This window comes from Peromyscus maniculatus, chromosome 19, assembly GCF_049852395.1.
Source record: "Peromyscus maniculatus bairdii isolate BWxNUB_F1_BW_parent chromosome 19, HU_Pman_BW_mat_3.1, whole genome shotgun sequence".
Lineage (NCBI taxonomy): Eukaryota > Metazoa > Chordata > Mammalia > Rodentia > Cricetidae > Peromyscus > Peromyscus maniculatus.
Genome location: NC_134870.1, coordinates 31,246,378 through 31,271,109, shown reverse-complemented (window position 1 = coordinate 31,271,109; position 24,732 = coordinate 31,246,378). Strand labels below are relative to the sequence as shown.

General features: G+C 37.7%; 1 protein-coding gene and 1 long non-coding RNA gene across 9 annotated transcripts in view; both read left to right on the top strand.

Annotated features, from left to right (window-relative positions):
- The window catches only part of Nr3c1 (nuclear receptor subfamily 3 group C member 1), a 130,630-nt gene that overhangs the window by 35,704 nt on the left and 70,194 nt on the right, over positions 1-24,732 (top strand). The window lies entirely within an intron of this gene.
- Positions 10,811-16,347, top strand: LOC143269571 (uncharacterized). Of its 2 annotated transcripts, none has more exons than XR_013046059.1 (2): positions 10,811-12,240; positions 12,291-16,347. It is a non-coding gene; the product is annotated as an uncharacterized LOC143269571 (long non-coding RNA). The 2 variants fall into 2 exon arrangements; XR_013046058.1 differs by having other exon boundaries at positions 12,284-16,347.

The following is a 24,732-nucleotide window of genomic DNA, read 5'->3' as shown; positions in this document are numbered from 1 at the left end:
TTAAAAATTACTTCAGATTGTATTTCTGGATAAAGCAGTTTCTACAAAGATAACAGTGCACCCCGACATCAGGTTAGCACATTAAATTGTAAAGTTATGAATATCATGATTAAGATTTCCTGTTTTGTTTTTAAGGTTTAAGTTCATTGGTGGTAAAGGTTATTGATGCTCAGATCCATTCTTAGTAAAGTGAACTTCCAATTTTAACAGTACACTTTAAAGTTCAGTGAGATTAACATAAGCATAATTGAAGCAGGCGTGCTTCTGAATAGTTTGATTTTCCCCTACCATGTTTCACCTCAGCATTAAATGGTGTACATTGCAGAACATAACTGGAGAGAATTAAAGGGATTTCAGTGGAGTTAGAGCTTTTAGGGATACTGGTGAATTTTTTACAAGTTGACCCTTTCCTGAGAGGTAGATGGTTAGAGAAAAGAATAATGCAAGGTGGACTTACAGACTGAGTCTTCCTGGAGTATAGGGTTATGGTAATGGGTATTTAATGGCACTACTAAAACTTAAGTAGATTTAGACATCTCTCTTGATTGGTCATATCTGTGTCAAGTTTTATAAAAGTAATAAAATTGAAAAATTGTAGGAACGTGGGCTGAGTGAAACATATTTTGTCCCTCATTTTGCGTATTAATGTCAGGCTAGGTATCTTTCTGAGAAGGAGATGAAACATGAAGGAAAGAGTAAGTAGGCTTATTTGGGTCACAATTAGCCTTTTCTTTTGATAGGTACTTGTTTAATGTTTGACCTTTTTCCCACCCTCTGAAGATTCTGACTGTAGGGGTTCCAGTGGCGTTTTGAGCTTACTGTTTCTTGAGATCCATTTATATAAAATGATTTCTGGATGTGATTTGCTTTTGAGAATATACTTATGTGCTTACATGTTGTTACCTTTATGGCAGAATCGTTTCCTCTTTTTAAAGATCAGTATGATTGATTTTATGAGAAATTTGAGCAATTGTGTACTCAGGTGTATCAATTTAGTATGGAATGACTAATACTGAAATGTGTAACAAGCCATTAGTCACCTCTTAATGAAATTCTTGTAATATTTCTTTGGCTAATCCCTGTATACTTTAATTGACAATTTAACTGTATTCATAATGTTATTTTGTTTTGTCTATTTCTGCTACAGATACTTTAACCATTTTCCATATATTATTAACATTTATGAATTTTATGACTTGTTCTTAAATATACTTTGCACAAATGTAGATGAAATGTACATTGTAGTAGATAAATTAGTAAGAAGGTAAAGATTGCTTTAAGGGCCTTTTGAGGTTTTACTGAGGAGAGATCGTATCAAATGGTATCTTTTCCATGAGTGCCAGTATGAAAAGACAGAGCCTCTAAATTCTCGGTGAGTTATGTAAGTCGCAATGCACTCTAGCCTGGTTATATTGGGAAGCCTTCATTTATACTTGTTAGATCTGGAGCGTATTTCTTCAAATATATTTTTTTCTTTCATGGTTGCACATATTCAATTATTATGAGTTTTTAGGTCTCACTGTGTGAGTAAATTAACCAGGCATAATAGGTTCATGTTGAGCAGTATTTACTGCTCTGAAGCCATCTTGGTAATATTTTTGTCAAAAGTAATTGTTTAATAGAGTATAAATAGTTACCAAATTAATAAGCATTTGTCTATATTTCTGAGGTATGCAAAATCCCATTGTATAAATAATTTCTAAGGACTGTTTTATTGGATGAAGCTACAACCAGAAAAAAAAAACAATCAATCCTTGGTCTTTACAAAATAGATCAATGATTTCTTTATCTAGCTTCATTCAGCCAACTGCTCTCCCTTTCTTCTACCTTGGTTTTGTATTTTCCAAGTTTTCCTAAGGGAAACTTACCTTTTAAAAACAAATCTCTAAAGTGCTTGCTTGCTTCCTTCTTCTGAGTCATGTGATCATTTCTATGCTAAATGACATTTGGGTGTAACCTTTGATGATGTCTTTTTTATTTTACATACTAAATTTTTTATACATTACAAAGTTACTTGTAGCTAGTGGCTTCAACCTCCCCCCACTCCATGGGGGAGGGACAAAGAGAGAAGTAACAGATGCATGGAATGAGGGAGAAACTAGAATTTTAGGACAGTTCCACATACCAACCAGTTGGATCAACAGTTAGTCTTCAGATGTTACAAAGGGGGTCACCCTCAGTACTGAAGTGACGCTTTAGTGGGAGAGGTGAGGGGCAGAGAAACTAATGTTTCCAGTTAGGGTGTTTCTTGTGATGCTTCATTACCAAAATAAGGACAAAATTTACATCATACTTTTATTTCTGCCAAGATTAATTTCATATTTGTCCCATTTTAATTTAAGCTGTTATTAAAGAAAATCTAATGATGTGAACTTAGTTAAAATAATTATGGTGCCTTTTATGTTGTTACAACCATTTCATATTTCATAGTGCACTTTACAAGTAAATTATCAACTGACTGTGGAGTACAACTCTTTCTATGGGTTATCTGTTTTGTTTTGTTTTTTTTTTTTTTGCTAGGATATTGAGTAAATTAGGCAAATGTGCAACATAAATTATTGGATTCTGTAAGTACCAGATAGCCACTTAAACTATTTACATTGCAGTAGAGTCCTTAAAACTAATTATTTTGAATGAAAACACGTCATCCCTTAATTTAACCTCTGAGCCAACTTAAATATTAGTAGCTTTTCTTGATTGAACTATGTGCTTAAACATACTTATTTAGAGTAACCCAGCTATTAATTTAAATACTTCAGAATACTTTTTTCACTTTAGCAATCTTCAACAAGATTTATAGCTCCTGTAATGCAATGTGTTTAATAAGGTATCTCTTGTTTTATAATTTTTTCCATTCACATATGGGGGTATAATATACATACATATACATATATGTGTATATACATGTGTGTGTAAGGAAAGGAGGAAGGTTGAATTACATGGCTTACATGTTTACACGTGACTTTCCCTCAAATTTTTTTGTTACTAATTTGAGAGTTTAATAAGTATGCAGTTTTTGAAACTTATAAACTTAGAGTTTATTATAATGTTTATTTTAAATAATAAATTAGCCTTTATTCTAGTTTATTTCATAAGTTTCCATAATAATATTTAGCCATGGCTATTATGAAAGCATATTTGATAGCCAGATTTTGAAAGCTATTGTGAAATGATATCCAGAGCAGTTCATAATTTGTTATTTCATGTTGGAGCAATGCAGTGACTTATGAACTTATGACTGTCACATGAAGAGTAATGCTTTACTGGTTTGCTAGGGACACTTTTATGTTGTCATCATTTTATGTTTTGTTTTATAATCGGGAGTTCAGCTTCCTTAATTTTAGTATGTGAAATTTGGTTTTTCCCCCTCTACATCCTTTCCCAATAATTTGATATAGGTGTTCAATAACAGTAATGATAGAGAGGAAAAAAAAAAAGACTTGGGTCCTAACACTAACCTGAACCAAGTACAAGACGAAAAATGAACTTAGAGTTGTATTTTTATAAGATACAGGTTTGAAATGATACTCTTGATAGCACATAAAATGTAAATATTGTTATAGTTGGACTCAAGATGTAGGCCCTTGAGTTCTCAGAGCTTGTTTTGTGTGTTAGGTAAGAGATGATCTCTTCCCATTCCTTCATTTCCCATGAGAGACTGAGCTCATGGCCAGGATTTAGGGAAGACCACACACGGTAGGTGTGCAGCTACCTGGAACCACCCTAGTGGCCGCTATCTAGGCCACAGTATCCAGGGCTCTTCTAGAGGTCTAAAAACAGTAAGTAATAGACCTAATACTGACCGGTGACTTCCTAAAAGTTGCGGATCCTTTCTTTCCTATATATTTTGTTAGTATTTTCTCTGGTGATTGGACACTAATTATTTGGTAGCGCTGTGCTACATATACAATGCTACAGTTCTTGCTATCTACTTCTCATGCGTAAGTAATCATGTATGCAGAGATGGCGTGTTATTAAGAAGCTTTCAATTTTAAGAATCATAAATACCAATCATAAATTCATCTCATTTAATGTCTTAATTCTTTGACATTCTTTATTTTGCTTGTTATATTAAGTTTCTGAGACTGTCAGGATCCATGTAGGACAAAAGCAGCTGTTACCTGAATTTTACAAGTGGGAAATTTAAGACATTTAAAGAAAAAAATAAGAAGAAACATTAATACTGATCTGAAAGGAATGAGTTTATATTTGATGGGTTAGAAATTCCTCAATGACCTTAAACACTAATTGTCCACCAACAGTGAATCTTAGAACACAATGCAAAGGAGAGCTGTGACCAAGCCTCTGCTCTATATGTATGTGTGTAGTCACTTACTGCGTCCTGCAGGTTTCATTTAAAGTACCTAGCACCCTCAGGGATGCTGTGGCAACCTCCCCTTCATGCACATATGCACACACAATAAAAATAGTACTCATTAGAAACTTGAGTAAATATGTAAATGTGAGTTTACCTTGAAAATTAAAAAAACTCTTACCGAAATGCAAGGTGGTAGTTTTAATGCTTTGGCAATTCTGCTCAGCTTAAACTAGGATGGCCCCATTTGCTAATAGTTAAGGTATTAACCTCTAATATAGGTAGTGTCTATCAAAAAGCACTGGGAACTCTTTTAGTGCATACTATGTGCATTTCCACAAAGGGTTGTGAATCCATTTTATCTAGGCTTCTGTATTTAAAGCCCAGACAATCACCTTAATATTAATTTATTTTTCAAGGTTTTGTTTTGTCTTGTTGAAGAGGCGTACCTCCATCAGTAACCCTTTTCCATGGATTTTATTGCATGTTAGGTATACCGTCTTAAATTTAGTAGCTATACTGATAACTTCAAACACATTATTGATAAACATGAGGCTGTTCCCTTTCTGGTTTTATTGTCTGATACTCGTAAGTAATCATGTATGCAGAGATGGTGTGTTATTAAGAAGCTTTCAATTTTAAGAATCATAAATACCAACACTTTGTCTAGGTGCATAGATTTGGGAGGACTACAAAACATGCCTAAAGATATCTACTAACTTCTTTCTTTGATGGTTAAAAAAAAAAAAAGCTGCAATAAGGTCTGGAGAGAAGGCTCAGCAGTTAAGAGCACTTACTGCTCTTCCAGAGGACTTGAGTTCCATTCCCAGAATTTATATCATGCAGCTTACAACTACCTATAATTCTAGTTTCGGTGGGATCCGTCACCTCTGGTATCTTCAGGCACCTTTACATGTGTGTAACCTACCCACATATGCATGCACATAATCAAAAATAAAATAATCTTTTAAAAAGAGTTTTACTAAAAACAAATTTAATATATACATATATGTATACACATATACACCTATATGTGTGTGTATTTATGTGTGTTGCCAATTATGGGAAAAAATGGCAGTTTAAATTTATAGATATATTATTATAAAACCTGAGTTTTACAAATAAAAATATTGAAATAGCTTAATTAGAACATTATGTGAAACATCTCATCTGGAATCCAGCAGGGTTTATGAAGGATAATATGAGAGTAGAATAGATATTTTTTAAATATTTTTCCTCCAAATAGCAAACCCAGAATGAATGTTTATTTGTAAGCCCCCACCCTGAGAGGCTGTGTTGTTACTCCTCTTCTTTGGAAGCCATCTTGAGACACCTTGTGAAGCAGATAAGGAGACTGAACTCATTAAACTGTAGTACTACATCAGTATTCTTAATCAGAAAATGCCTCTATTCCTTAGCTTGAAATGAAGTACTTTCAGAAATTGACCTGTCTCCGGTTATAACATTTGTTTCTGTTGGGGATTGTTTAAAAGAGTTCAGCTAGGGTGTTTGCCCCCCCACCATGTTCCCCACCACTCCCTCTATAAGAAAGGCTCTTATTGAGAAAAGGCGGCCCCCAGCTGTGCGTCAGCAGGTGCCACCATTCCAAGCTCATGCAGGTGCTTTTGTAGAATAGGCCATGCTTCCCTGGTACTCCCTGGAGAAGGTGGTGCTCAGTGGGTAAGTCCTGGTTTGTGTTTTCTGTTAAGTTATAGAGGAATTTATGTAAACAGCTTACTTATTTCTTTTTTAATGTAGTGCAGAAAAAGTAAAGATTACTTCTAAGCCTGATCTATCTCTCTCTCTCTCTCTCTCTCTCTCTCTCTCTCTCTCTCTCTCATGTTTATTTTATGTTCAAGAAAGTAGGGCCTATCTTTGGCTTGGACTTGAAAGGAATTTGGTGATTGCAGATATGGAGTAAATACAGTGTGAATTCCTCCAGTAATTTCCAAAGTACTTGAGGCCCTCATTCCAGCTTCTCCATGTCCTGGAGAATTAACCATTTGACAGTCACTATGGCAACAAGTGCACCAAAGTTATTTATACTAATAAAATAGTCTGAGTTACAGGTTCAATATGAAATTCAAATATTTTTACTTTTATTCTTCAAAATCTAAAAAGGGAACTTTTGCTTTTACTGACTGCTATTTAAGAACTCAAGAATTTTCATCTCAAGTCTTACTGTTATTTATTTTTCTGTTTATTGATGACAAAAATGTTAAGATGAGTAGATCCTGGCCTTTGAAATCATGACACATGCCAAACCATTCAGGTAGCATGTCTTTTGTGTGACCACTTTGTTAGTACTGAGATTTTTTCAAGGGAACTTCTTTATTGAGAATGGTCTAATAACTTTTTTTATAACTATATGTAAAACAAGCTAGTTTCTTAAATATTTACTATTCTTCCTGAAAACATGATGTCAGTTTTCAGTGGCCAAGAAAGGGGGACCAAGAGCCATCATTGTGATGTAGCAGATGGGACAGTATTCAAGTCTCTGGGCACTAGAGTTTAATCTAATCTATAGGAGAAATGTTAAAGAAGAGGAAAAATATGCATAGAATTCCTAGTCTAACTTCCTGAGGACAAATGACCATTTAATAAATAGTGTCTGTAGCAGGAATCTTAAAAGTTCTTATTAATAAAAATAAAACCTAAGGCCAATTATTGTGGTGAATCCTGGAAGATCAGAGAAGCAGAACAAGTCACAGCTTCCTCACCTCGACAATTCCTCAGCTGATCCATTTTCCTCAGACTGGAAGCTTCTGTGTCCTCATCAGCTGAGGTCTGTATAGACAGGCAGTGATGAGGTCATGTGGTTGGGTTTACAACCAATGAGAAGGCAGAACAGAAAGTCAATAAAAGGACAGACACACAGGAAGTAGGCCTCTTTCTGAGGGGAAGGACAGCAGCGGCAGCTAAGGGTAAGAAAGGCGGTTTTAAGTCTCAGCTCTCAGCTACTGCTCTGACCTCTTGGGCTTTTAACTCTGCAATTGGCTCTGTGTTTCTTATTTAACAAGACGGTTACATCTACAAGAGTCATTAAACAGAGCTGTGTTGCTCTAATAAAACCACAAGCAAGTTCAAAAGAGAAAATAAGGAAACCAGAAGGAAAAGTTAGAAAGCTACGAAAAAAGAACATGAAAATTTTAAATTTCTGTCTGGTGAGTGGCTGTTTGATTTCTGTATGCCTCAGCTTCCTCATGGGTACTGGGACGTCTGTAAGAGGCCTGGTGATGTCATTATGTTGGCAAAAGGAAGAGCTCCAAAGACATAACAGGAAGCAAATTCTTGAGGACGGTATCTACTAGAGGATCACAGGGGTCTTCCAATTGCACTTGAACAGCAAATACGTGTAGAGCTGGGCACTGGGCACCAACACGCAGCTAGAAGGAAGACAGCCATCAGAGCCTTCTGGAGAACAGAGTGGGGACCTTTGAACCTGCTCCACCTTCCTCCCAATTTGCTTTTTAAGTGTTTACCTGAAGAAGGCTTAGTCCCTTCATGGGAGAAGGAGTGAGTGAAGGCAACTGTGTGGATGAATGGGAAGCGCAAGTCCATTCAGCTATTTGGAATAATAGAAATAAGAGAAAGTGTGCTAGGAAAAGGGTGAAAACTGGAAAGAGTGATCTCTTTGTTAGGACAGACTTAAGTCACCATGGGATAAAGTAGTATGACCACACTGTTACCTTCACACTGTGCAGTACAAGAACAAGGTGATCATTGCAGCCTCACACTGCGTTTCCTAATTTAAGCCTGAATTTCCTAGGCCATGTGGGATATCTCTGTATTCCCTAGAGGAATATGGTTGTCTTTCTAGGTCCCCTGGCACATACATGATCTGGGCCTGGAGAAGTCTTGTCTGAAATATTTCCCCAAATATCCACATACTTCCCTGTCCCCCTTTATTTAGGTCACACTTAGATATCACTTACAGAAGAGAGACCTCTGTCTCTGTCTGCAACTATAACATCTTTCTTTCAAACACTCTTTCCTTCCCTTTGACATACTTAGAAATCTTTAAGTCCTCTCTATTATGAGCTTGCTCCACTCCTGTATTCCAGCATCTAGAAAAGTGTAGGACATTGGAAGTGCTGAATATGTGAATAAGAAACTTGGCACAGAAAAAAGTCAGTCTTAAGATAGAATGATGCAAACAGAATATACATAAGTAAACTATGTTTAATTGTTATCAGTCACTAAATTTACTCTAAAGCTTTAAATTGGATTGATTCTTGCAGTTTCTTAGAACTCAGATACATTCATTATTTAACAAATTAGGGCAAGCAAAGCTTCTAAATGTTTTTGAGGGTGTTTGATTTGGCTGGTTGCTTTTTTTTCCCCACTATAACCTGCCACAGAACTTTACAGTTATTATTTATTCTCTGAAATTTTCATAAATGTATGTGATATATCTTAATTCTATCTGCCCCCACTCTCTTCCTCTCTCACTTCCCAGCTCCTTTCCCCAATACACTTCCCAAGTCCTCCAGTTTATAAAAGCAACCCACCAAGTCGAATCAGAGCGTCCCTTATATGCATAGCTATCAGGATTTAAGTCTCCTGTCAGATGTACACACTTATATTGACTTAACTAGAAAATTAGGCAAGAAAGAATAGTTATGTTTATAAACACTGAATATTCTAGGAGAGGAGGAGTGGCTTATTTTCTCTCAGTTTCTAAATTGTCTTTCTTCAGCTTAGGGATGTTTTGGGTTTGATTTATTGTATGATAGTGAATATCATATTAACCTAAAAGGGTAGTAGAAGAGTCTATCTTCTAAGTATTGCAGGTGAATAATTAAGTCTTAATTTGGGAAAGACAGACAATAATAATAGTAGTAGTAGTAATAATAATTTAAATAAAGCCAAGCCATGTAGGGCCTAACTATTTAAAGAAAATTAGATTAAGTCTTTTAAGAATGAACTTTTCTAGTGTTCAAGGAAAAAGTGGGGTTGGACCAAGGACAGGGCGCGGGAAGGCATGCAGAAAGCAGCCCCCCAAAACTCCCAAGTGACTAGCTGGAGAGTTAAGAGACAAACATCTTAAAATGGGACGAGGAGAAAGTATTTCATGATACTATATCAACTTGAGCTAAAAAGAGGGCACAGAGTTTTATAGTTACATGAGTGGTTGCTGTTGAATCCAATTCTTAAAACATGCAGATATTCTCAAAACTTAAGTTCTAAATGCATCAACAAAACAAGTGATTAGTTTATAGTTTTTTAAAAAAATTTCAATTTGGAATATAGGTTAAAACATCGAAATAGATAATGATATCCTTCTGAGACTTTGAAAACTGACATGTGTTGGGAGTCTGGTCCAGGAAGGAGTTTAGTTCCTGCTCCTGAGAGGCCAGCACAACAGGGAAAAACTGACAACATCCTCCCTTCAAACTTTGATCATTCTTATCAGGAGAGGCCCAACTGTTTGCCTAATTGTCCCTTCTCTCTCTTTAATCCATTCTGCAGCTTACTATAGCCAATCTTCCCAGAACACTGCTTTCAGTAGTATCCCCCTAATCAGGAGAATGTCTGGTTGTGTTGCTCACCTTATGCCAGAGGATACATAGCAAGCCTTCCCTAGATTCTCTTGCAAATGCAAGTCGATTATACAGGTCATCTGTGCATTGGCTCTTCTTAATTATTTTAGCAACTGCCTCATTTCATTTTTAAGGGGATTATTGATTTTGGTAAATTATAACAAAAATGGTTATTAAACCCCCACTTCACTCCTCTTTCTTCCTCTCTCTCCCATGCCTTGCTCTGTCACCACGCAGTCATAAGTGGGCACATACGAGTCATTGCGGTCCATGCTGTTAAATCAAAGTGGGACCATCATCTATCCACTTCTCTGCAGCTGGCTTTTCTTACCTAACAGATATACCCTGGGCTTCCAGATCAATAGATATGGATCCCATTCTTTTTTAGTAATTGTACAATGTTCTATTCAGGTTGTTTGATGATTTATGCCACCATAGGCTTTGATAAATACCCTTCTCAATGCATCTCTGTAGAGCAAAGGTTAGATTCCCAAACTGGGTCACTGTCAGAGTTCTGTGTAATTAAAATCTTACGAGATGTGTCCAACTAATGTTTTCTGTGTAGGCCAGGCTGGCATTAAACTCACGATTTTCTTGCCTCAACCTCCCTCCCTTGTGCTAGGACTGCAGGTGTGTGTGACCACACCAGATTCCAATTTAACTTTTCACAAGGAATCAAGTGTCGCTTGGTGGTGGTTCTTCTTTTCTTTATAATAAAAACCACATACGTTATGATTACAAATTAATTTCTTGCCATAAGTCCCAAAGTTGATTTTAACACACCAATGTGCCGTATAACACAGTTTTTTTCAGTTTGGAATCTAGACTCTTACTCTGCTTTGGACATTACTTAACCTTTTAGATTAATTTAATGACACGTAGTTTTTACATTTCCCTTGTATTGTTCAACCACAGCAATCCATTCTCGCATCCTGTAGTAATGTTACTATGGTGCCAGATGATATGGGGGGAAATCAGAGGGCTCTTAGCCTCATTAATAAAAGAATTTTAGAATGGACTCAAACCCCAGGATGCTTGAATATTGAGTTTAAAAGAAAACCCCTGACAGACAAACTAAATCTCTGGCAGCCGCCTAGAGGAGGAAAATGAAGATGGGAAAACCTTGTTATTTAAGCCAGCACGGAGATCAGACATGGTGATAGGGAGAGCGGGCTTAGGGAATAGAAAGAAGGAAAGAGGTTACACTTTTCTAAATTATTATTATTGTTATTATTATTATTATTATTTTCTAAATAATTAAATAAGTGGACAGACATGAAACTGCATGCCTTTGGGTGTGCTCGGGGTTGGATTTCATGGAAGGAGAAGTACATTATCTCATTAAAGGAAAAAGGATTCCTCCTATCTCTTTGGCATAAAGTATGCCTACCTTCCTAGGGGTGGTCCCTTACAGATGATTGACCTGGCCCAATTGGAATGTTAGGCATCCAGCCAGGCCAGAGATTCTATTCTCTTGAGTGGAAGGATTTTTTTCCTTAATAGGCCTTTATTGCTACTCTAACAGTAACTACTGACAATGCAGGATTTTTTTTTTTCACCCGACTGGGTGATTAGCACATAGTAGGTGCCCAGTAGAGGTCTATTTAGATATTGCTTTCTTATATAGAAAGTATATATGGGCATATATTTGTAAGTCTGTTGGATATTTTGAGATGTGGTCTCACTTTTGTTGTTGTTGTTGTTTTCTGGTGATCTTTCTTTGCCTCAGCCTGCTGAGCAGCTGGGACTACAGGTGTGTACCTCCAAAACTGGATGTGTGTGTGCGCGCGCGCACTCACACTCATGCACGTGCCTGGGTATGACCTCTTGCATCCAGTCTTTATAAGAACAAGGAATGTTTTCCCTCTAGCCCCTTAGCATGTAAGGTCTTCAGTTTAGATTAATTGCTTGAACAAGGTCCACAGTGAGGAAGAAGCAAAAAGCGTGGGTTTGCTTTAAATACGTTTTGTTCCTTTAGGGAACACTGGAATTCTAAGGATCACTGACAGTACACCACTCAGCACCCCTATTGAGTGCTTCCTGTTTGGGGGCCACAGTTTTCACAGTTGCAGAATTGGCTGCATGGTCAATGTTGGGGTGCGCTCTTCCAGTTTGTGTTGTGTGGATGTAACATTTGAAGCATTTGTAGGAAACGGTTTTCCAAAGGTGTCCAGTCTCACTGTCTTTTCAGTGGAGACGATGGACCATTTTGTTTAGTGCTTGCTCTGCCAGGAACTGAAGAGGAAGTCCAAGAGTAAGAGCGAGCCTGGGAGGTGGTAAACTGACCAAGAGTGACTTCTTGGGCGCAGACTAATCTCACTACTTCTCTATCTGCATTTAGAAGAAAATGAGTAGATGGTGATTTGTGTGCCAGTGAGTAAGGTTCCAGTCTTCATTAGTATGCCCAGTACAGCCAGTGGGTAAGGTTCCAGTCTTCATTAGTATGCCCAGTACACAAATCACTAAGGAGTATTCTATCACTGTTTTACAACCATGGGATTCTAGCTGGAGCTAGCCTCGGTATTTAACCATTTCATTTGAGGAAGCTGAGACCTGGTGCAGTTAGTATCGTATTGTGGGTCAGACTTCCTAGGCATGAATCTGTTTAAAATATGTTTGACCTTGATCAGATTTACAACCCATAAACCCTCAGTTTCTTCATCTTTGAAATGGGCCCAAGGAGATGCTGCTGGTGAACCATGTGATACAGTCTGGACTTAGACAGCACTCGGGAAACAGGTGCTTATTGTTAGTGATGTGCCTTCAGATTAGAGAGCACCTGACTGTTCAATGCTTCGCCAGCCCTCTGCCCATTGTACCAAGCCACTATTCACATGAGTCTTACTCAGTGGTAGTTCTTAAGACGAATTCATTATGATTTTAACTTTCAAAGTAAGTATTATAGTTAAGCAACTGGAGACTTTAATTTCTGATAGTGTTATCAGATTTATACTTTGAATTAAATTTGAAGGGGAACTGAAAAATGTATATGGGATAGATGTTTTGTTAAAGGGAGTGCTTCCTGTCTGGCTCCTATTCTACTCCTTCCATCCCCCCACGCCGCCACATAAGTTATGGAGAGTCACTCACTACTCCTTGACCCTCTTAGGAACTTGAGGGAAGGTAAATTAGAATAACAGTCTGAAAAAGAGCAAGCCTCTCCTAGCTTCACAAATTCTTGGAATATTCAAAATAAGTTCACTGCTTGTTATCCGATCTTTTTATATCTTCAGTTTCTTCTTAAAGAGAATAATTCTTTGAAAGTATTATGATACAGCCTCGTTAAAGGACTGTTTACATTTTTCCTGTGCTTCAATATAAATTAAATTCCACAATTTAAAAAGACATTAATCTCGTGGGGGATTAGTGGTTGAGAATACTTGCTGCTCTTGCAGAAGACCTCAGTTTTGGTTCTCAGCAACCATACAGTGGCTCACACTAAAAAGCTATTATTTCCTGATGTAGGTTTTCAAATATGTAACTATTCATGTTATTACCTAAATTTAATACACATATTGAAATCTTTGGAAGTTCTGGGTAGACTTGGCTATGTTTCAGCCTTATTCTATTAAGTCAAAGATTTGTCATTCTCTTTAGTATCAAGTTTTTTCCATGTGGAGCTTTTCAGAAGCAGCCTTTTGTTTACTTGGTTGCTCAAAGTGGATTCGTCTGATAACTTGTATGAGCTCATATTTGCTCTCTAAGAAAGCAGGTAAAAACATAGTGGCTTTCACATGGCATTCATTTATTATTATTTATGAATCTCCAGGTTAACTGATGAGGTATGATCTAGCCAGGCTTCATTGATCTCAGATGGATTAAGTCAGTGTATTCATGGTCAGTAATTTGATTTGCTTTAGCAATAAATGGCAACTGTCTGCCTATTTAGCTGAGCTTTTGAAACAGTAGAATTCCCAAAGAGCCAGAAGAAGCATGTAAAAATGAATTTTAGACTTTAACAAGTCAGCATCAACCACATTCTGTTGGTTGGTTAGTTGATTGGTTGGTTGGTTGGTTAGTTGGTTGGTTGGAAGAAAACCTCAGTGTCTGGATTCAGGAGATGGAAGAGCTGTAAAATGATGCTGCAAAGAGGAATGCCAGAAAGCAAGTGTGTGTTTTGATTATTTTGTTTGGTTTTATTTCTTCCCAATTTGTCACAATAGTTAGAGGATTTAGTTGCATTAAAAAAAAATATATTCTTTAGTTTATGACATTCTAATTGTTCATGTCAGTTTCCTGAGGTGAAAAGCCAATCAATCACTAATCAAAAGGGTAAAAGGACTTAGAAGTTAGATACTAATGGAAGTTCAAATTCTAGCTTTATCATGATTCAGAGCCCTGTTCTGCTTGTCAAATAATCTTTTTGGTAGGCATCAAAAGTGGCTGACTGAACTGAACCTCTGATTCTCTGTGTACTTAAAAGGTGGAGCAGGGCAAGTATCTACCAAGTCCTTTTAAACAATTGCATTTATTCTTGGAAACCTGTTGCCCACAATCCATTTAAGGTATAGACTTGATGGCTTCCTTACAAAGGGAAGAGAAAATATGTCAGGGATGGAAGAAGAACATCTGACTAATTTTGACCTCAGAAGGAAGTGACCATTGGTGGATATTGTCCTATGATAATAGATGTTAGAGACACATACTAAAGAGATATAAACCCAACATCTCCTTAGGGTATAATTGATAGCATGGGAGTTGTAATGTTAACACAGTCCACATTTAGAATTTTGTTTTTCAAAAGAAGTCTGGTCCCTTTTAGACACAACTAGATATGTGCCTTAATACCACATTTGAGAATTATCACCCATTTACAAAAAAAAAAAAAGTATAATGTAAGACAGGAAAGATTATAATACCACACATGAACAGTTGACCATTAATTGTCTTTAAATGTTTTAAAGAACCACCTAAACATGAAATGGCATGGATTTCTTTCCCATGCATTACAAAGAGTTGTCATATTGAGTGGGGACTAAACATTTGAATCCCTTCATCCTTCAACAAGGATGAAAAAAGAAAGTGAAACCCAGCTAGATGGTGGCAGAGCACACCTTTAATCCCAGCACTCTGGAGCCAGAGGGAGGTAGATCTTTGAGTTCTAAGACAGCCTGATCTACAGAGGTAGTTCCAGGACAGCCAGGGCTACACAGAGAAACCCTGTCTTGAAATACAAAAAAATAAATAAACAAACAAGTAAGTAAATAAATAAGTAAATAAAGTGGAGGTGGGGGAAGAAAGTGAAACTCATATAGAATAAAACCGAGTTAATTTAATGCATATAAGGGTCCAGAGATCTTAGAATCTGCACTCAGAAATGGTGAGCTTTTAAAGCCTCTATCAGGAGATCAGGACAGGTACCAGATAAATACTCACAAAGGAATCCAAACTGTACTGAGTCTCCTCTAGTGTTATCTCTCTGTGAACACAAACATGTCGGCTGATTTTTCTGTACCTTAGTCACTGTTTAATTACACAGTATTCTAAGGAAAGAAAGTTTAGGTGTCATGTTTGATTAATGACAAATAAAATGTTCCATTGTAGATAATAAGTGTTGTATAAAAGCCCTTACTTGATTTTTTTTTTTTTGAGAGTTAAACCAGCTTGAGTAGATTTAGTCTTTGCTCTTTTTTTTGAACAAATTTCCCAATTTAGTGCTTTAGAAGGACCATGTCTATCTATTAGTCAAGGGAAACATCAGCTGTTTCAAATATTTTGGAAGCAAGGATATTTTCCCCAGACAAGTAATACTCATTTCATATGAGTACATGTTTTTTGTTTGTTTGTTTGCTTGTTTGTTGTTGTTTCAATCCTGCAGGAGACTGCTGAGGAAAGAATCTTAATTTGGGAAGGACTGTTAATTGGAAAAAGTCTGCGGGACAAGTAGGAGTCAAGACTCTAAAATGGAGGGTCATAAAAATAAAGTGCTATGCTAGGTGCCAAGGAGTCGAAAAGAGAAATCATATTTTTCCCAGTCTCAAAGGGCTTGTGTCTGTCTAGGGATCATGATCGCGGGTTATTAAATAATTAAAAAAACAAATATAGTGGACTTGGTATCATCATGAGAAACTAGTGTAAAAAGAGGGACCATGTATCTTCAGATGGTTCTTTTTATGCACATTAGCATTTCTATTTCTTCTGAGCCAGTTCTCCTCCCAGACAGAACTATTCCCAAGATGCCCTGATGCATGGCTGGGCCAGCTTGTACAATCTGACTTGATAAGTCATGACCCCCACACATAGACCTTGGTACCTCCTTTTGGTAGGAGGGCATTGCCCTCCATAAACCTTCAGTGTTTCAGTGGCCAGTTTTCAGTCTTGTTTTTCAAAACAGGGTCTTACTATGTAGCCCTGGCTATCTTGAAACTAACTGTATAGATCAGGATGGCCTTGAACTCACAGAAATCCCTTCTGAGTGCTGGAACTAAAGGCATGCACCACCATGCCCAGCTCAATGGCCAGTTTAAAAACAAACAAACAAAAAACCAAGTGATTTCTGCCTTATCATTAGAAGCTAAAAGCTGAATATTAAGGGATATTTTCTTCTTTATTGACTGACACAGTTTAAGAAAGCAATGTCATTAGCCGGGCGGTGGTGGCGCACGCCTTTAATCCCAGCACTCGGGAGGCAGAGCCAGGCGGATCTCTGTGAGTTCGAGGCCAGCCTGGGCTACCAAGTGAGCTCCAGGAAAGGCGCAAAGCTATGCAGAGAAACCCTGTCTCGAAAAACCAAAAAAAAAAAAAAAAAAAAAGAAAGCAATGTCATTATAATGAGGGAATTTTAGGCATTAGCAAAAGGCTAGAAGTAATTGAGGCAACAGAGCCTCCTTATGTACCTATTTTCTCCTCTGTGGAGCAATAACCAGCTTGTTTTTTTTCTCCATCCCAACTACTCATCTCCAGTCATCTGCTGCTCCTTTCCTACACTGTGATGTCCATAAGACGCAGGCAGTGGGCCACTTAAGGCTAATGTGAATTAATGGCACCACACTCTTCCTGATATTCGTGAAGGAAAATCATTTTTTTTTAAATATGATTTCTCCTGCCTTCCTCATTCCCATTCAAGAGTTGCAAATTTGCAGAGGTAAAGCTCAGGAATGTGAATATTTTTAGAAACTCCTCAGAAAATTTGGATGACCAGCCACACTTGGAACCATAACTCTGAAGGACAATGAAAGTGCCAGTATAAATGCTGGTGCCTAGGATGCGATTCCAAGATTTGCAGCCTTCATAACAGGAGGAGAAGCCTGCAATTGCAAAACAATCCCTGTCCCTAGTTATTTAAGAATAAAGACCAAAGTAGCTGGGCTAATGGGTTCTTGCTCTTGAAGGAGGCCCACCATTGTTGGCTTGCCTTTGTCTTGGTAATCTGCCAAGAGCCTGAGTCAACAGGGGCACATAAAGAGGCACATAAAGGCAATAGGTATGATGGAATAGTTCCTGTAGAAGGAAGGGGCTGGTTTATTGCTATTTTTTACATAATATTTTTAAAAATATGACTGTACCTATGCACTTAGCCTTTTAAAAAGTATGATGGTCATCTTTCATGTCAAAAGAAGTCTACTTTTTTCTTAAAAGTTAACCAGATATACATTAGAGGAAGCTGATTAACTCCTAGTGCTATTGCAGTGTTGCTGGTATGTTAGTGTTTGCTTATTATATAGCGTAGGCTGACCTCAATTCATGATCATCCTGCCTCAACTCTTCCCAAATGCTGGGATCACAGGTATATGCCTGAGTGTGTGTGTGTGTGTGTGTGTGTGTGTGTGTGTGTGTGTGTGTGTGAGATGTTTGCGTGTTTGAGTGCGCCCATGTTTTTTGGGGGGAGGGGATGTATATACACACAAGTTTACCTTTACTACTTCACATCTCTGTGTAGTTTCAAATTTATAAAAGCTTTGAAATTGACCTAAGTATCATTAGAAGCATTAATCAGAAATTTATTCTATTATTCTTCAAATTAAACTATGTCACCTGATTAATTTGTTATACACAGAATTTTTCAAACCTTCAACTTTTACTTAAGTGAGATAATTTGGAAGCAGTTGTCTTGATGTCAGCCTGGAGTCTGGCAGTGTGACGCATTAAATCCAGTTGTTTGCCTTAACACCGACATCAAGGTGATGAGGCCTGTGGTTTGTTTTCATATGAGTTATGAGATGGCTCTGTAGAAAACAGGTACAATACGAAGGTCCAAGAGGCTTAGGGAAAGCAATAGAAGATGGTATAAAATAAGACTTGAGAATTCAAGTCACAGGTACGAATTCCGTGCTCTCTCTCCCTTCTCCCCTCTCCCTCCCTCCCTCCCTCCCTCCCTCCCTCCCTCCCTCCCTCCCTCTCCCTCTCTCAACTTATGTGGCTCTTTATCATTTCTCTGGTCAGCCTGAGGTTGAGGTAAATAATGGTTTGGAAAAAGTTTGAAAAGACAGTGGATATGGGTTAGTGACCAGCGTGAAAAGGCAATTTTGTGTACCTCATGCGTCAATACCATGCAAAGTGGAGTAACTGCACATGTAGAAGACAGTTACCGAACCTGGTGAACTCTCTTAAAACCATGTTCTGACTTACCAGAGATGCTACCTTTCAAATTCTTATGATATGTACAGGGAAAGTACCTATAAATGCTGTGTATTGTTTGAAGTAATAAGCAGCTCCTGTTTGCACCTACTATATATAACTTATTTCATTAGCTATGTGTAGGTGGTTTTTAACTTTATGCTATGGAATCATGTTAAATATGTGTGCTTGCTGTTGCTTGATTGGGTGTTTGTTTGTTTTCAGACAGGGTCAAAAAACCCAGGCTGTCATAAAACTCACAGTGATTCCCCTGCCTCAGCCTCCCAAGTGATAAGATTACAGGCATGTGCAGTTCTTCTCAATCACAACCTTGTGATTTTCTTTGCTTTTGTCGTAAACATTATGTTCCTAAGATCCATTCATGTAAACTGAAGTATTTGTACAGATATGGTTTGTTTGTTTGTTTGTTTGTTTGTTTTGTTTTGTTGTTTTTTTCTGAGACAGGGTTTGGTTTCCCCATGGAGTTTTGGTGTCTGTCCTGGATCTCTCTCTGTAGACCAGGCTGGCCTCAAACTTACAGAGATCCACCTGGATCTGCCGCCTGGGTGCTGGGATTAAAGGCATGCACCACCACTGCCTGACTACCAGACATGTTTTTTAAATGAATATAGTACATGTCTGTTCTCAGTGGACACTTGGATCATTACCAGAGTTTTTGTTTGTTTTGTTTTTGGGTTTGAATAATGATGCTATGAAAATGTCTCCTAATAAATGTCTCTTGAGGTTTTTTCCCAAGGGAATTTAATCTAGAAATGGAATACCTGGGCCATAAGGTAAACACCCCAGTACTGGCTAACATAACCACAAAGCTGCTCTCATGCAGTTGTGCTGAGTTGCAATACCAGGAGTCACCACTAGTCTGTTCCCCCGTGGTTGTGTCAGGGTGTATCAGATGCTTCCATTTCCCTTTTCATGTTACTATTTACATAGCTGTTTTAAGAGTTTACAAATCAAATTGGGCCTTTCCCACCCTCCTTTTTTGTTGGTTTTTTTTTTTTAACTCTCAATCTATTTTAGTGAAGAAATTGAGATTAGGCTTTAGGATAAATATTGTTGCAAAGTGCCTGCTTGGTGGGATAAACATTGCTGTAAAGTGCCCATTGGTAGGAGGGAAGGAGAAGAGAGATGGATTCTGGAACTCTTCTGTCTCAGGGAAAAAAAAATAGTGTGCCAGCAACTGTACTTGAAACGGAATGGAGCAAGCAGCTTTGGGATGGCTGTAAGAGAACACTTGAAGGTCAGTTTTAGTTTACCCAATTTTTATATCTAAAATTTTATGGGAAAGTTTAAGGGTTCCTATTAGATAAGCCTACCAGTGACCAGATATGTGAAAACCTAGGGAACCCCCGCAAAGGATTTTAAAATTCACAGTTTAGTCATAGATGAGAGTCAGGGAACGAAGTGGGAAAAGAGATGGAGTCAGCAGGTTGGGTAAGGCAAACAGTGTTTGCTTTGGCTGTGGTAGCAAAGATAAACGCAAAAGTGATAGTTGCAGGAATCTCACCAGCTGTAGAACACTCCCATTTATGATACCTTTCAGTGATAGCTCTAAAAGGTGTCGTTTACACTAGACATGGATAGAGGTAAGAGAGACGAAGCGTGTGGCTTCTGGTTCCCCTCCAGCTTCTCTTCTACGTTCATGGTAAATTTAAGTGTTCAGGTATGAGGAAAAAACATGGAACACTTGCTTTTGTCTGGCTGGCTTATTTTGATTAACCCCTGTTCTCTAGTTTCTTTGGGTTTTCTGCAAATGATATGATTGTATTTTTCTTACACCTGAGTAAAACTCCATTATGGAGTTACACTATGTTCTTTTATCCATTCATCTGTTGATGAATGCATAGGCTGATCCCACAGCTCTGCTGTTATAAATAGTACAACACTACATGGAAGTATTCAAGCATCTCTTTCATATACAGGCTTGATTTTCTTTGTGTGATATGCAGAAGTGCTATGTTTGATCATGTAGCTGTTATACCTGAAGGAAACACGCACACTGTTGTACTAATTTACACTCTCACCACTAGTATATAAGGATGCCTTTTTCTCCACATATTTTTGAGTAAAAGCCATTCTGATTGGGATGAGATGGACTCTCAGCGTGGTTTTCGTTTTCACTTCCCTGCTGGCCGAAGATATTGAGCATTGTTTTGTAATGTTGGGGCCATTGGTACTGTGGAGAGGTGAGTGTTGAGGTGATAGACAATTTTTTTGACGGGATTACTTTGTTCTTTTGATATTAAGTTTTTTCTGAGGTCTTTGTATACTCTGCGTATTAATCCTTTGTCGTGCAAATAGTAGGCAAGGATTTTTCTCTCATGTTGTGAACTCTCTCTTCATGTAGTTGATTGTTTCCTGTGTTGTGAAGAAGGTTTTTGGAGTTTTATAATCTGATTTTTCAGTTCTTTTGTTTCCTGTGCTGTTGGAATCCTAGTCAGAAATGGCCTCTGTTGACCACTTGAGGTGCTGTCCCCATGTGTGCTTCTAATAGTTCCACGGGTCTCTCATTTTGGGGCCTTCAGTCTATTTTGAGTTGATTCTTTCTGTAGGGTAAGCAGTCAAATATAGTTTTAATAGTCGTTGTGCCTGTGACTATCCAGTTTCCCAGGCACCTCTTGTTAGAGTACCTTTCTCCAAAGTATGCTTTCAACACTTTGCTAAGAACCCATGGCTGGAGCAACTTGAATTTATTTCTGGGTCCTCTGTTTTATTCCATTGGTTTGTGTGCGTGTGTGCGTGTGTGCGTGTGTGCGTGTGTGCGTGTGTGTGTGTGTGTGTGTGTGTGTGTGTGTGCGTGCGTGTGTGTGTGTGTGTGTGTGTGTGTGTGTGTGTGCGCGCGCGCGCGCCAGTACTGTACTGTTTTTGTTACCATGGGCTGTGTAATTTATTTTGAAATCAGAGATGTGATGTTCATATCATTCCGTTTATTGATTAATGATTAATACTGCTTTGGCAGACCTGTGTGGTGATACACACCTGTAATCCCAACACTCAGAAGGAAAGGGCCAGAAGATCATTAAAACTTTGAGGCCAGCTTGGTCTGCATAATGAGTTCCAGACCAAGCAAAGCCAAGAAACCGAACTTAAAACAAGTGAGCAAGTAGAAATGGCTTTGGTTATTTGAGGTCTTTTTGTGTTTCCATCTGATTGTTAAGACTGGTCCTTAGAAGAATTAATGGGAAGTTTGCTCAATCTATAGGTCACTTTTGGTGGTGTGGTCATTTTAAATATTAATTCTCCCAAATCCAGGAACATAGAGGCCCTTCTATCTCCAGTGTTTTTCAGTGTCTTCCTTCAGTATTTTATTAGCCTTTTTTAAAAAAAATTGTAACTGTTTTTACCTCCTTAGTTAGGTTTATTTCTAATTTCATTTATTCTTATTTTCTCCTTCCTGTCAGTTATCCCTCATTCTATCAGCTATTTCGAGTTTCTCCCTCAGCAAATTCATTATTGGTGTATAGAAGAAGTACTGAGTTTGTTTCTTGTGACTTTGCTGAACCTGTTTATAAGTTGCAAGACTGTCTTGGTGGAATTTCTGGAGTCTTCCAGGAACATAAGTGTGTCATCTATAAGCAGGGTAGATTAACTTCCTTCTGTCTTTCTTTTTCATTTCATTTTTTTCCTCTAATCTAATGGGTCTGGCTAAAATTCCAAGTACTAGAGTCAATGGGAGTGATGAGAATGAACACCCTTGTCTTGTTGCTAATTTTAGAGAAAATTTTTCTTTTAATTCCCCATTCAGTAAGATGTTGCCTATAGGTTGTTCATACATAGTCTTTATTATTTATGACCTATCTATAGCAAATTTATTTAGGTTTTTAAGATTTTATCAAAGGCCCTTTCTGCATCTGTTGAATGACCATATAAATTTTATTCTTGATTATGTTCTCTATTACATTTATTTGTGTGTGCTAACTAGTCTTTGTATTCCTGGAATGAAACCAAATTGATCATTTGATTTGTTCTTTTTAATATGCTATTGAATTCACTTTGCAAGTATTTTATTGAGGGTTTTTGTAGGGGTTTAGCAAGAGTACTAGTCTACAGGGTTTGTGTTCTGCCTTATCAGTTGGTTGCAGAGTCACACTAGTTCATAGAATGAGGTTTGACAAGGGTGAGCAGTATCATTTATGGAAAGTTTTGAGGAACACAAACGTTTGGTTCTTCTATAGAAGTCTGGTCAATTTTAGGAGATAATCCACGAGGCTTGAGCTTTTCTTTCTTAGGAGATTTGCTGCTACTCTGATCTCATAGTTTATTGTTCTATTTGTATTTTTTATATCTTTTTTGGCTCTCTTGTTAGGTCATATATGTCTAGAAAATTGACTATTTCTTTAAGATGTTTCAATCTATTGGCATGTAATTTTCTAATAACACTGAATTTCAGTGGCATTTGTTATTTCTTAGTTTTGGCTCTATTTTTAAGTGTCTTTCTTTCCGTGAAATTGGCTTAAGGACTGTCAGGGGTTTTATTTTTTTCCCACAGAGTTATAAATATTTTTTTCTAGATTCATATTCTATTATTTTAAAAAGTGTGTATGTCTGTGTGTCTGCATGTGTGTGTGTGTGTGTGTGTGTGTGTGTGTGTGTGTCTGCATGTGGATATGTCACTCCTATAACTCAAGTTACAGACTGTTTTGAGCTGTCCAACATGGGTGCAGACATCAAACGCAGGTCCTCTGCAAGGACAGTATGCATTCTTAACTACTGAACTGTAGCTCCAGCCCCAAGACTCAATCTGTTCCATTCATGCTTTATATTGTCCTCTTAGGACATGTATTGATGAACTCATCTTGTCATTTTTTCCTTTTTATTGATTTTAAGCTGTTTGTTCCTATTTTGTGAGACTGTGTGATGTATTATTACATTATTTGTCATGTCTATCCTGTATGACACTCAGAGCTATAAACTTTCCTGCTGTTTTATTGTGTCCCACATGGTATTCTGGAATGTTACATTTGATTCTAGTGCTCAGTTTCTTCCCTCTTGTATTTCCAGTGTCCAGTGTTTGTTCAATGCTGTCTCCTGTGTTTGGGTATTTGCTCTTCACCTTTCATTTTGAGACAGGGTGTCTCTGCAAAGCTGAATCAATTCATTGTTTCACCTAGCTGGCTGGCCAGTGAATTCACTCTTCTTCACCAGAGTTGTGTAGTTACAGGTTTGGTATGCCACCATGTCTAGTTCTTCATTGGGTTCTGGGGTCTGAACTTAGGTGCTCATGTTTATACACCAGGCATTTTACCAACTGGCTCGTCTACCCAGCTCTTGCCTGGTGTTCTTTACATGAAATCGTTATTTCCTTCTTTCATTTCAGTTTGAAGGATTCTCGTTAGTATTTGCTGGAAGGCAGGTCTGTAAATGATAAACTTGCAGTACCGGAATTAGAATATTCTAATTTCCCCTTCACTTTGAAAGGGTAGCACCGACGAGTGCGGGGCTCTGACAGTTCATTCTTTCCATACTTTGAATAGCTTACCCAGCTGTCTTCTCTGAGGTTCTGCTGCTCAGTATTTGTGTATGATGAATTGTCTCCTCTTGCCTACCAGAGTCTCTGTTTATAGATTTGATAGTTTTATTATGATGTGCCTAAGTGTGGATCTTTTAAAATCTAACATATTTGGAGTTTGTTGGGTGTTAGAATGTGTTCCATTACATGTGGGGTTGTTTTGTTGTTATTTTTCCAGATGTTACGCTTTCCCTCTTTGTGACAATAGCTGTATCTTAGTTATAATGACATCCCACAGATCCCCAAGCCTCTGTGCAGTGCTTTTCCCCCTAATTCTTTTCCCCAGTTCCTCTGGCTGCATAATCTCAAGGGAGCTACCTCTGGATCACTGATAGTCCCCTCTTCCTGCTGCTGCTTCTGTTTGGCCTTTCTAGTGAACTTAGTTTTAATGCTTCCCTGCCTTAATATTTCTGTGTTGGTTCCATTTCATCTTTTCCTTTGTTGTATTAATATTTTCAATGTAAATTATACCAGTATTTCACTTCATTAGACATTGCTTGCTTTATGTCAGTGTATATTTGAAATACTACAATGCATAAGCTTTCCAAGGCAGTATTTCTCTGTTGGTTTCTTTTTTCTTGTGCATTGTCTGTACTTTGTTTTATATCTTGTATTTTTATTGTTGTTGAAAGTGAGATATTTTAATATAGGCTGATCCCTAAACTGAAATCCAAAATCTAAATACTTTTGAGTGCTAACATGATAGTTTAAGATTCTGGAGTATTTCAGATTTCATATCCTTGTTTTAGAGGTTTTTAAGCCAGCATAACTGTGTACATGTTCCAGAAATG